This window comes from Eleutherodactylus coqui, chromosome 13 (genome assembly GCF_035609145.1).
Source record: "Eleutherodactylus coqui strain aEleCoq1 chromosome 13, aEleCoq1.hap1, whole genome shotgun sequence".
NCBI classification, from domain to species: domain Eukaryota; kingdom Metazoa; phylum Chordata; class Amphibia; order Anura; family Eleutherodactylidae; genus Eleutherodactylus; species Eleutherodactylus coqui.
The window spans coordinates 14639376-14653922 of record NC_089849.1 but is presented as its reverse complement, the minus strand read 5'-3'; positions in this window follow the sequence as shown (position 1 = coordinate 14653922).

Genomic DNA, 14547 nt, shown 5'->3' with positions numbered 1-14547 from the left:
TACTTACTATAGTGTAACATAAGGGGGTGCCGGTAATGCACTATATCCCCCGGCATGCAGACCGCCCAACTGCTATAGGGGGGCACAGGTGCAAATGACTGATAACCAGCTTTCGTATATCAGCTGCATGAGATTTACGAACTTCAGCTGGTGGCTGAGGTGACATCATGGCGTGTTGCTGTCATGTAAGTGCATTAGCTTCACGGCGGCGTTGAGCCCTCTGTGGTGACATGTTTGCACGACAGCGACGGTTTGTTTCAACACTGGACAACATTTGACAATTAGATGAAGGCTGGACTGGTGTTGGCGGCATAAGCACTTGAGATGACATGATATCACATTCGGGAGATGTGAAGATAGCGGGGAAGGACTATGCTGCAATGTTATTGGTCAATATACACCGCTGGCTGTGCATGTGGACATTTATTGGACTCTCCACACAGGTGTGCAGCTGTCTCACAACCAGCTACAAATTGCCAGACTGAGTACTGCTGTATCCATAGCAACTGAGGCCCTGGGGGTTTGTGGGGGATGTAGTTTGCCCATAATCATTCATTCACTGCACAAGGAGGATAAAGGACCTTGATGATGTCAGTCATGTGATCAGGGGGTGGAGCTAAGAGCCCATAACTGACATTACAGGTGGCATATTATTATATTCCACAACACTTCTGCTCGATTCGCAACCTGATTGGTTGTTTCGGTTTGCTGATTTACATTGATTCATTGTTTGGGTTGGCTGATTCACAGTGATTGGTTGTTTGGGTTAGCTGATTCACAGTGATTGGTTGCTTGGGTTGGCTGATTCACAGTGATTGGTTGTTTGGGTTGGCTGATTCACAGTGATTGGTTGTTTGGGTTGGCTGATTCACAGTGATTGGTTGTTTGGGTTGGGTCAAGCAGAAGTGTTGTGAAATATAAAAATATGCTTACAGGTGCTGTCAGGCTCTGCATGTAACTCACATATGGACAAGTGATGCACTTTGATGGGATGTGGTGGAGAGGTCCTCTCATACCTCAGATCCTGCACCCACAGACACCGCAGAGCTGTGGGGGCATTCAGACGGCCCAACATCCCTCCAGACGTCTTCTGTCCACTTATGGAATAAATGCCACATTGAGTTGCTAGGCTAGAGGGGGCCTACATGATATTAGTTCCTGTCCCATGACTTCTGGCACATCAGTGTATCAAACTACTAAACATGATGTCATCTTTCACAGCATCTGTAGTCTTACATGGACTGCAGTTAAACCTTCTGACAAAACAAATGGAATAGTAAAATGACAAATTCAACTCTACTGCTCCTGTCTACAGATGTAGAAGAGGTAATCTGAACTCTTTAGCATTGCGTTTCACGTGCAGAATAATATCTCATCAAGTTAAACCATGCTGGCAGTCCTATGTCAGCCACACGTAATAATACATTGTACCAAATGTGAAATCGCAGCTCTGCTACATCTATCATGCTGTTTATATATGATTCAACAATTTTCTGTAGAGCCGGGGCTGACAGCACAGAGATCAAATATCCCTTTATTAAGGTTGACAGGCCGAGGTGTAGAAACCAGATCTACAGCAGGAGGAGGAGGAGAAGGACAAGAACACAATTCCTCCCGCATGGCATCAATGGTGGAGAGGCTTTACCATTACGTGTTATCATGGGGTGAATTGTTTTGCTTCTATTGTGTAGAGCACACAAAGCTACAAATAACAAGATCAAAAGGCGGCAATCCCACCGAGAAGCCAGAGATTGTCCGACCAGAGGAGCAGCGAGGGAACAAGATGGTTTTGATTAGAAGACAGAATGCATTTATCATTGTAGCAGGAGCCAAAGTACTGAATTCCACTAGAAAAACGACTAGATTAACCTTATTACAATCTCCCTGAGACCCCCGCCTCTGTAATGAATAGTAATGGAAGCTGTAAAACTAATGGTGAGATCCAGCCCCATGTGGAACCCCGGAGCAGGTGAAGAAAAGTGACCCACCATGAATATACATCTCATATCCTGAAGAACACAGAAGTAAAGAATACAACTACTGTAATACTGCCCCCTATGTACAAGAATATAATTACTATAATACTGCTCTTTGTACAAGAATATAACTACTATAATACTGCCCCCTATGTACAAGAATATAACTACTATAATACTGCCCCCTATGTACAAGAATATAACTACTATAATACTGCCCCCTATGTACAAGAATATAACTACTATAATACTGCTCCCTATGTACAAGAATATAACTACTATAATAATGCTCCCTATGTACAAGAATATAACTACTATAATACTGCCCCCTATGTACAAGAATATAACTACTATAATACTGCCCCCTATGTACAAGAATATAACTACTATAATACTGCCCCCTATGTACAAGAATATAACTACTATAATACTGCTCCCTATGTACAAGAATATAACTACTATAATAATGCTCCCTATGTACAAGAATATAACTACTATAATACTGCCCCCTATGAACAAGAATATAACTACTATAATACTGCCCCCTATGTACAAGAATATAACTACTATAATACTGCTCCCTATGTACAAGAATATAACTACTATAATACTGCCCCCTATGTACAAGAATATAACTACTATAATACTGCCCCCTATGTACAAGAATATAACTACTATAATACTGCCCCCTATGTACAAGAATATAACTACTATAATACTGCTCCCTATGTACAAGAATATAACTACTATAATAATGCTCCCTATGTACAAGAATATAACTACTATAATACTGCCCCCTATGAACAAGAATATAACTACTATAATACTGCCCCCTATGTACAAGAATATAACTACTATAATACTGCCTCCTATGTACAAGAAATTATATAACTACTATAATACTGCTCCCTATGTACATGAATATAACTACTATAATACTGCCCCCCATGTACAAGAATATAACTACTATAATACCGCCTCCTATGTACAAGAATATTACTACTATAATACTGCCCCTATGTACAAGAATATAACTACTATAATACTGCCCCCTATGTACAAGAATATAACTACTATAATGCTGCCCCCTATGTACAAGAATATAACTACTATAATACTGCCTCCTATGTACAAGAAATTATATAACTACTATAATACTGCTCCCTATGTACATGAATATAACTACTATAATACTGCCCCCCATGTACAAGAATATAACTACTATAATACCGCCTCCTATGTACAAGAATATTACTACTATAATACTGCCCCTATGTACAAGAATATAACTACTATAATACTGCCCCCTATGTACAAGAATATAACTACTATAATACTTCCCCCTATGTACAAGAATATAGCTACTATAAAACTGCTCCTATGTACAAGAATATAACTACTATAATACTGCCTCCTATGTACAAGAATATAACTATTGTAATACTGCCCCCTATGTACAAGAATATAACTACTATAAAACTGCTCCTATGTACAAGAATATAACTACTATAATACTGCCCCCTATGTACAAGAATATAACTACTATAATACTGCCCCCTATGTACAAATATATAACTACTATAATACTGCCCCCTATGTACAAGAATATAACTACTATAATACTGCCCCCTATGTACAGGAATATAACTACTATAATACTGCCCCCTATGTACAAGAATATAACTACTATAATACTGCCCCCTATGTACAAGAATATAACTACTATAATACTGCCCCCTATGTACAAGAATATAACTACTATAAAACTGCTCCTATGTACAAGAATATAACTACTATAATACTGCCTCCTATGTACAAGAATATAACTATTGTAATACTGCCCCCTATGTACAAGAATATAACTACTATAATACTGCCCCCTATGTACAAGAATATAACTACTATAATACTGCCCCTATGTACAAGAATATAACTACTATAATACTGCCCCCTATGTACAAGAATATAACTACTATAATACTGCTCCCTATGTACAAGAATATAACTACTATAATAATGCTCCCTATGTACAAGAATATAACTACTATAATACTGCCCCCTATGAACAAGAATATAACTACTATAATACTGCCCCCTATGTACAAGAATATAACTACTATAATACTGCCTCCTATGTACAAGAAATTATATAACTACTATAATACTGCTCCCTATGTTCATGAATATAACTACTATAATACTGCCCCCCATGTACAAGAATATAACTACTATAATACCGCCTCCTATGTACAAGAATATTACTACTATAATACTGCCCCTATGTACAAGAATATAACTACTATAATACTGCCCCCTATGTACAGGAATATAACTACTATAATACTGCCCCCTATGTACAAGAATATAACTACTATAAAACTGCTCCTATGTACAAGAAAATAACTACTATAATACTGCCCCCTATGTACAAGAATATAACTACTATAATACTGCCCCCTATGTACAAGAATATAACTACTATAATACTGCCCCCTATGTACAAGAATATAACTACTATAATACTGCCCCCTATGTACAAGAATATAACTACTATAAAACTGCTCCTATGTACAAGAATATAACTACTATAATACTGCCCCCTATGTACAAGAATATAACTACTATAATACTGCCCCCTATGTACAAATTTATAACTACTATAATACTGCCCCCTATGTACAAGAATATAACTACTATAATACTGCCCCCTATGTACAGGAATATAACTACTATAATACTGCCCCCTATGTACAAGAATATAACTACTATAATACTGCCCCCTATGTACAAGAATATAACTACTATAATACTGCCCCCTATGTACAAGAATATAACTACTATAAAACTGCTCCTATGTACAAGAATATAACTACTATAATACTGCCTCCTATGTACAAGAATATAACTATTGTAATACTGCCCCCTACGTACAAGAATATAACTACTATAATACTGCCCCCTATGTACAAGAATATAACTACTATAAAACTGCTCCTATGTACAAGAAAATAACTACTATAATACTGCCCCCTATGTACAAGAATATAACTACTATAATACTGCCCCCTATGTACAAGAATATAACAATTGTAATACTGCCCCCTATGTACAAGAATATAACTACTATAATACTGCCCCCTATGTACAAGAATATAACTACTATAAAACTGCTCCTATGTACAAGAAAATAACAACTATAATACTGCCCCCTATGTACAAGAATATAACTACTATAATACTGCCCACTATGTACAAGAATATAACTACTATAAAACTGCTCCTATGTACAACAATATAACTACTATAATACTGCCCCTATGTACAAGAATATAACTACTATAATACTGCCCCCTATGTACAAGAATATAAGTACTATAATACTGCCCCCTATGTACAAATATATAACTACTATAATACTGCCCCCTATGTACAAGAATATAACTACTATAATACTGCCCCTTATGTACAGGAATATAACTACTATAATACCGCCTCCTATGTACAAGAATATTACTACTATAATACTGCCCCTTATGTACAGGAATATAACTACTATAATACCGCCTCCTATGCACAAGAATATTACTACTATAATACTGCCCCTATGTACAAGAATATAACTACTATAATACTGCCCCCTATGTACAAGAATATAACTACTATAATACTTCCCCCTATGTACAAGAATATAACTACTATAAAACTGCTCCTATGTACAAGAATATAACTACTATAATACTGCCTCCTATGTACAAGAATATAACTATTGTAATACTGCCCCCTATGTACAAGAATATAACTACTATAATACTGCCCCCTATGTACAATAATATAACTACTATAAAACTGCTCCTATGTACAAGAAAATAACTACTATAATACTGCCCCCTATGTACAAGAATATAACTACTATAATACTGCCCCCTATGTACAAGAATATAACTACTATAATACTGCCCCCTATGTACAAGAATATAACTACTATAATACTGCCCCCTATGTACAAGAATATAACTACTATAAAACTGCTCCTATGTACAAGAATATAACTACTATAATACTGCCCCCTATGTACAAATATATAACTACTATAATACTGCCCCCCATGTACAAGAATATAACTACTATAATACTGCCCCCTATGTACAGGAATATAACTACTATAATACTGCCCCCTATGTACAAGAATATAACTACTATAATACTGCCCCCTATGTACAAGAATATAACTACTATAATACTGCCCCCTATGTACAAGAATATAACTACTATAAAACTGCTCCTATGTACAAGAATATAACTACTATAATACTGCCCCCTATGTACAAGAATATAACTACTATAATACTGCCCCCTATGTACAAATATATAACTACTATAATACTGCCCCCTATGTACAAGAATATAACTACTATAATACTGCCCCCTATGTACAGGAATATAACTACTATAATACTGCCCCCTATGTACAAGAATATAACTACTATAATACTGCCCCCTATGTACAAGAATATAACTACTATAATACTGCCCCCCCATGTACAAGAATATAACTACTATAATACTGCCCCCTATGTACAAGAATATAACTACTATAAAACTGCTCCTATGTACAAGAATATAACTACTATAATACTGCCTCCTATGTACAAGAATATAACTATTGTAATACTGCCCCCTACGTACAAGAATATAACTACTATAATACTGCCCCCTATGTACAAGAATATAACTACTATAAAACTGCTCCTATGTACAAGAAAATAACTACTATAATACTGCCCCCTATGTACAAGAATATAACTACTATAATACTGCCCCCTATGTACAAGAATATAACAATTGTAATACTGCCCCCTATGTACAAGAATATAACTACTATAATACTGCCCCCTATGTACAAGAATATAACTACTATAAAACTGCTCCTATGTACAAGAAAATAACTACTATAATACTGCCCCCTATGTACAAGAATATAACTACTATAATACTGCCCACTATGTACAAGAATATAACTACTATAAAACTGCTCCTATGTACAACAATATAACTACTATAATACTGCCCCTATGTACAAGAATATAACTACTATAATACTGCCCCCTATGTACAAGAATATAAGTACTATAATACTGCCCCCTATGTACAAATATATAACTACTATAATACTGCCCCCTATGTACAAGAATATAACTACTATAATACTGCCCCTTATGTACAGGAATATAACTACTATAATACTGCCCCCTATGTATAAATATATAACTATTATAATACTGCTCCCTATGTACAAGAATATAACTACTATAATACTGCCCCCTATGTACAAATATATAACTACTATAATACTGCCCCATATGTACAAGAATATAACTACTATAATACTGCCCCCTATATACAAGAATATAACTTCTATAATACTGCTCCTATGTACAAGAATATAACTATTATAATACTGCCCCCTATGTACAAGAATATAACTACTATAATACTGCCCCATATGTACAAGAATATAACTAATACAATACTGCCCCCTATATACAAGAATATAACTTCTATAATACTGCTCCTATGTACAAGAATATAACTACTATAATACTGCCCCCTATGTACAAGAATATAACTACTATAATACTGCCCCCTATGTACCAGAATATAACTACTATAATACTGCCCCCTATGTACAAGAATATAACTTCTATAATACTGCTCCTATGTACATGAATATAACTACTATAATACTGCCCCCTATGTACAAGAATATAACTACTATAATACTGCCTCCTATGTACAAGAATATAACTACTGTAATACTGCCTCCTATGTACAAGAATATAACTATTGTAATACTGCCCCCTACGTACAAGAATATAACTACTATAATACTGCCCCCTATGTACAAGAATATAACTACTATAAAACTGCTCCTATGTACAAGAAAATAACTACTATAATACTGCCCCCTATGTACAAGAATATAACTACTATAATACTGCCCCCTATGTACAAGAATATAACAATTGTAATACTGCCCCCTATGTACAAGAATATAACTACTATAATACTGCCCCCTATGTACAAGAATATAACTACTATAAAACTGCTCCTATGTACAAGAAAATAACTACTATAATACTGCCCCCTATGTACAAGAATATAACTACTATAATACTGCCCACTATGTACAAGAATATAACTACTATAAAACTGCTCCTATGTACAACAATATAACTACTATAATACTGCCCCTATGTACAAGAATATAACTACTATAATACTGCCCCCTATGTACAAGAATATAAGTACTATAATACTGCCCCCTATGTACAAATATATAACTACTATAATACTGCCCCCTATGTACAAGAATATAACTACTATAATACTGCCCCTTATGTACAGGAATATAACTACTATAATACTGCCCCCTATGTACAAATATATAACTATTATAATACTGCTCCCTATGTACAAGAATATAACTACTATAATACTGCCCCCTATGTACAAATATATAACTACTATAATACTGCCCCATATGTACAAGAATATAACTACTATAATACTGCCCCCTATATACAAGAATATAACTTCTATAATACTGCTCCTATGTACAAGAATATAACTATTATAATACTGCCCCCTATGTACAAGAATATAACTACTATAATACTGCCCCATATGTACAAGAATATAACTAATACAATACTGCCCCCTATATACAAGAATATAACTTCTATAATACTGCTCCTATGTACAAGAATATAACTACTATAATACTGCCCCCTATATACAAGAATATAACTTCTATAATACTGCTCATATGTACAAGAATATAACTACTATAATACTGCCCCTTATGTACAAGAATATAACTACTATAATGCTGCTCCCTATGTACAAGAATATAACTACTATAATACTGCCCCCTATATACAAGAATATAACTACTATAATACTGCCCCCTATGTACCAGAATATAACTACTATAATACTGCCCCCTATGTACAAGAATATAACTTCTATAATACTGCTCCTATGTACAAGAATATAACTACTATAATACTGCCCCCTATGTACAAGAATATAACTCCTATTATACTGCCCCCCTATGTACAAGAATATAACTACTATAATACTGCTCCCTATCTACAAGAATATAACTAATATAATACTGCCCCCTATGACAAAGAACAATGAACTGAATAAGTTGGGATACGTTTATATCTATCAGTCTACAGGACATGATCTGTAACGAGTATTGGCAGTGTTGGAATATCTTAGGAGATAGGAATCTCTAGCAATTCATTACATACCCACATGGGAAGAAGCATCCTGGACAGTTGGGCCTTAATAACCCATTAGCTGCCGGACTCAGCATTTCAGAATGATCAAAGCTATAAAGTCTGTTCTTTGTGCTGTCAGATCTCGCGCAGCATCTGGCATTCTTCTTGACCCACTCAGGGTACATTGTAGGCTGCATGCTCAGCCTAGCATTGATTATCAGCGCTCGGATCAGTGTGGAGAATAAACTCATTGACACTGTTATGCTCTGACACATTGTTTTAGATATTGATGCGTTTTATAAGATCGGTTAATACCTGCTGCCGGCTTCTGCTTCTTCATTAAATCACTGGAATGCATGTAAAATACAGCTAAAAAATTGACACCTATCAACTTATCTGAAGCAGAGAAAAATCATTGGTGATATTTGGAGCTGCAGAGGATAGTCTTTGATGTTTGAAATACAGACAAAAGTAAGATGGGAGAAGTAAAGAGGGAGGAGAGAGGAGTAGAGAGCAGAGCGAAGTGAGTGCAGAGAGAGAAGCAGGAAGAGGAAGGAGAGAGGGAGGAGATGGGTGTGGAGAGAACAGAGAAATGCATGTAGAGGTGAGAGGCAAGTAGAAAAGAGCAAGAAGAGCAAGGAAAGAGCAGAGAGTGTAGCCAGAAGACCAAGGAAAGAGCAATGAGAGGATCACAAAGAGGAAGGAAAGAGCAGAGAGAAGAAAGGGGTGAGATGGGTGGGGAGAGAACAGAGAAATGCATGTAGAGGTGAGAGACAAGGAGAGAGGAGCAAGAAAAGAGCAGAGAACGGAGCAGGAAGAGTAAGGAAAAAGCAGCGAGACGGACAGGAAGAGCAAGTAAAGAGCAGTGAGAGGAGCAGGAAGATCAAGGAAAGAGGAGATAGAGGAGCACAAAGAGGAAGGAAAGAGTAAAGATAAGAAAGGGGTGAGATGGGTGGGGGAGAACAGAGAAATGCATGTAGAGGTGAGAGACAACGAGAGAGGAGCAAGAAAAGGGCAGAGAATGGAGCAGGAAGAGTAAGGAAAGAGCAGCGAAAGGGATAGGAAGAGCAAGGAAAGAGCAGTGAGAGGAGCAGGAAGATCAAGGAAAGAGGAGAGAGAGGAGCACAAAGAGGAAGGAAAGAGTAGAGAGAAGAAAGGGGTGAGATGGGTGGGGAAACAACAGAGAAATGCATGTATAGGTGATAGACAACAAGAGAGGAGCAAGAAGAGCAAGAAAAGAGTGGAGCAGAAAGAGCAGAGAGCAGAGCAGAAAGAGCAAGAAAAGAGCAGCAAGAGGGGCAGGAAGAGCAAGGAAAAAGCTGAGAGAGGATCACCAAGAGCAACGAGAGAGCAGAGAGGAGAAAGGGGTGAGATGCATGGTGAGAGAACAAAGAAATACATGTAGAGGTGAGAGGCAATGAGAGAGGAGCAAGAAGAGTGAGGAAAGAGCAAAGATCAGAACAGAAAGAGCAAGGAAAGAGAAGAGAGAGGAGCGCAAAGAGGAAGGACAGACGGATGAGATGAGTGAGGAGAAAGCAGAGAAAAGCAAGTAGAAGTGAGATGCAAGAAGAGCAAGGGATGAGCAGAGAAAGGATCATGAAGAGCAAGTAGATAGGAGAGAGTTTAACAGGGAGCTGCATGGTGGTCCTCATGGGGCTTCCTCCATCAAAAGAGAATGGGCTGGTGGCTAGGGTCAGACAGGAACCACAATGGGATAGAAGAGGTTTGTCTGCACTGGGACCACTACCATGGTGGGTGCCATAGTGCCTTTATTAACATACGTCAGGACCAGGGTCATGACGCTATCGTATCCTGGATCAGACCAAGCTAGATCTGGCCTTGGTCAGTGTCCCTCTGTTTCAAATACAATTCGAGGCTTAGCCACCCACCGGATGTTACATGGGTAACACTGAAATGATAGAGCCTTGTGCTTATTTTTGCTGACAACCAAAACTCTTGTTTTCAATAGACTAGTTCAACAGGAAGCCTTAATTGGGCCACAGTGATCAGTAAAATATAAAAAACAAGGAGCGTAATGTCCAGGCCTTACTCGGGCCGCAGGTAAAAAATAAAGTCCCAAAGTCACTTTACTGCAATCAAAGTGCTGATTATTGTTGATCAAGACACATGTGAGCCTCGGCCTGGATTTCAGACATAAAGCTTTTGAGTTTAAAGCTTCCTGTACACTAGGTTTACTTGCACACAGGCTGTCCTGAAACCTGTTCCCGCCATTGGTGATAATGGAGCTGCACGGTGGTGTAACCGAAGGAACTGGACTGACTCTCCGCGAATGGCGGAATGCAAGGATTCTTTCCTTCTTTTTCTTAAGCCTGTAAGACTCTCAGCTGGTGGTCCTGTAAGAGTCAGTTCTCTCCGACTACTACACAGCCGACATACTACTGCGCCACAACTTCTGGAAACCTAAACCCTCCACACGTCCACCCACCAAGCAGCCGGTTCCGCCTCCCCAACCTCCACCACTGCCTTATAGAAACAGCACTCTAAAGTCTTACACATAAGGTTATTTCACAAATTTCCCAGAAATAAATGACAAACTCCCCTCTACAAGAGGGATGAGACAGGCAGGGGAGCACAGAGAAATAAGTGTGAAGAGTAATAGAGATGGCCTGAGAGAAGTGAAAGGCAAGGAGAAAGGAGCTGCATACTTAATTTCCGGAGGTCTGCGGCACACACTGATGCTGCAACCTCAATGCACTGTAGTTGCTGTCTGCACATCTGTTTTGCCACAAGGAGAAAGACTTAGGTTTGGATACAGCTTTAAAGAAATTAAAACAATATGGAAAGTTAAACAATAATAGATTGATCAGAATAAGTAATAATCAAGCATAGCATTGAATAATTGTCCTTCTTTTGTAAATCTATATACAAAAGATAAAGGTTACAACTTACATCACAAAGCATAAAGTTTGCAAATTACATCACATCATTATCTATACATAAAGGTTACAACTTACATCACATTACTGGGAGGCATCATCTGACTTGTATAACAGCAGCCGGGAAGCCAACTTTCAAACGGCACAAGGACAGAAATCCTTTTTCTAGGAACTGAAATGAAAGGTAGGGCATCCCCTTCACCTGTCTGAATGACTTCTGTCTTAGCTCCAAAAGTAAAACTTTTATACTATTTTTTACACAATTTTGGAGCTCCGCCTACCCACAGATTCCCTGCACCATAGGTACGTAAGGTATATCTAATATAGTCATACTAAAGGCGGTACATCACTTCCATCATGTAACTTCTCTATATGCATAGTGCCACTGTGAAGTTCCCTGCCATCCCAATCCATAGCTGTAATTAACCCTCACAAAACAGCACACATATACTTAATCCCCACATTATATCAACCCATAACTACTCATCACAGACATCCATCATAGTACACAAGTCAGTTTCAAGTGTGCACACATAGGAGACCAGTCTCACATATCTGGCATTTTTATCCTAACTAGCGTTTTCCTCTTTCAAGACCGAGTCTCATGTGGGAAGGGAGCCTCCCTCTCCTTCTATGCAGTCTGTGTCTTCTGGCCCCAGTCATCAGGCCCTGTTTACATCCAGTGGTTGGGTGCCATGCCATGGCTGTTCACTGGTCTCTTTTTGAACTGTTCCCCCAGACTGGGGACAGCACGCTGGACTCAGCACTTACTTGCTCCTCCTATGTACTCTTTCTGCGGCTTATCTTTGTACTCTCACAGTCTGTAATTGCTGCATCTGTCTTTTGCTACATAGCAGCACACACTGCTCTCTGACTTCTCTTCAGCCCCTTCTCCCCTTATGATGCAGCTGCAAAAGTCTTTATGCTGTCTTGTAGGCCTGCTAACAACCTTGCTGGAACAGGCACTGGGGAGAGCTTAGCCCTGCATTATGCCCTATGGAGGGGGCTGATCTTCTGGGCAGTGACATGCTAGCAACATTACCAGCTGCATCATTATAGGGGCAAATTCCCTTTCCGTAGCCTCATCTAGGTTCCAACAAAAGAGCGCCTATAGTGTTTGTTACAGCTCCCCTTCTCAGACTGGCATTAGCAAGTGCTGGTCTCTTGTCTCCCTGCTCCCCCTCCTGGCTGGGTACTGGACTGGAGGGGGCAGGGATTAATACATGGCTTTTCTGGATGTTCAGTAGAGCAGCTGTTATTTGTAAGGAAACAGGGTGAAAAGCAGGACAAGTGAGGAACAAAGAGAGGTGAGAAGATCTGATGGAAGTGAGGAGAGAATCATTAGGAGCAAAGATCTAAAAGACCAAAGAGCAAGTAGCAAAGAGAGCGAAGAGCAGGAAGAGTGAAGACAGAGGATCAATAAAGAGTGAAAAGAGGGGATCCGAGAAAGGGAAGAAGAAAGATCAGTAAGAGCAAAGAAAGAGCATCGAGAAAAGTATGGACCAGGAAGGTCAATAAGAGCAAAGAGAGGGGATAGGGAAAACAAAGAGAAGGGACTGGGAAGAGTTAAGTGAGAAGATTAGAAGGATCAAAGAGAAAGGATTGGGAAGGGTGAAGAGAGGGGATCATGGAGAGCAAGGAGAGATGTTTGGAAAGAGTGAAGAAAAAAAGTAAAGAATGAGGATCAAGAGTGAAGAGTGAGGATCAGGAAGAGCAAAAAGTGAGTATTAAGAAGAGCAAAGAATGAGGATCAAGAAGAGAAAAGAGTGAGGATCAGGCAGAGTGAAGAAAGAAGATCAAGGTGAGCGAACAGAGAGGCACAGGAAGAGTGAAGAAAGAGGAGCTGAGAGAGCAAATAGAGCAGAATGAGCAAGCAGAGAGAAAAAGGTAGTGCAAGCAGAACAGGATGCACAAAATACAGGAAGAGTAGGAAAAGTGAAGTGTGAGGATCAGGAAGAGCAAAGAGTAAGGAGCAGGAGTGAGAATTAGTATAAGCAAGGAACGAGCAACAGATAGTATGTGGATAGAGAAGCAGGAGGAGAGAGGAGCAAGAAGAGCAAGGAAAATAGAGAGAAACAAGGCAATAGAAGCAAGCAGAGGCAAAAAAAGCAGATGGAAGTGAGGAGAAATAGAACAAGACACGAGTAAAGGATGAAATAATGAGAGCCAGCACAGACCAAGGGAAAAAAGTGAAAGGAAGAAAGTTAAAGATTGGGTAATACTCTCTATATGAGAGAGTATAACCACACTTTACAATTTGATACACCATGTGTATCACTGAAAGGAATGATAAAAATGTAGTCAGTGGGGGGGGGGGGGGGGGCACCACAGGAAGCATTTACAGAAGATGATCAAACACAGAACACATTTGTCAAGTGCTCCCAC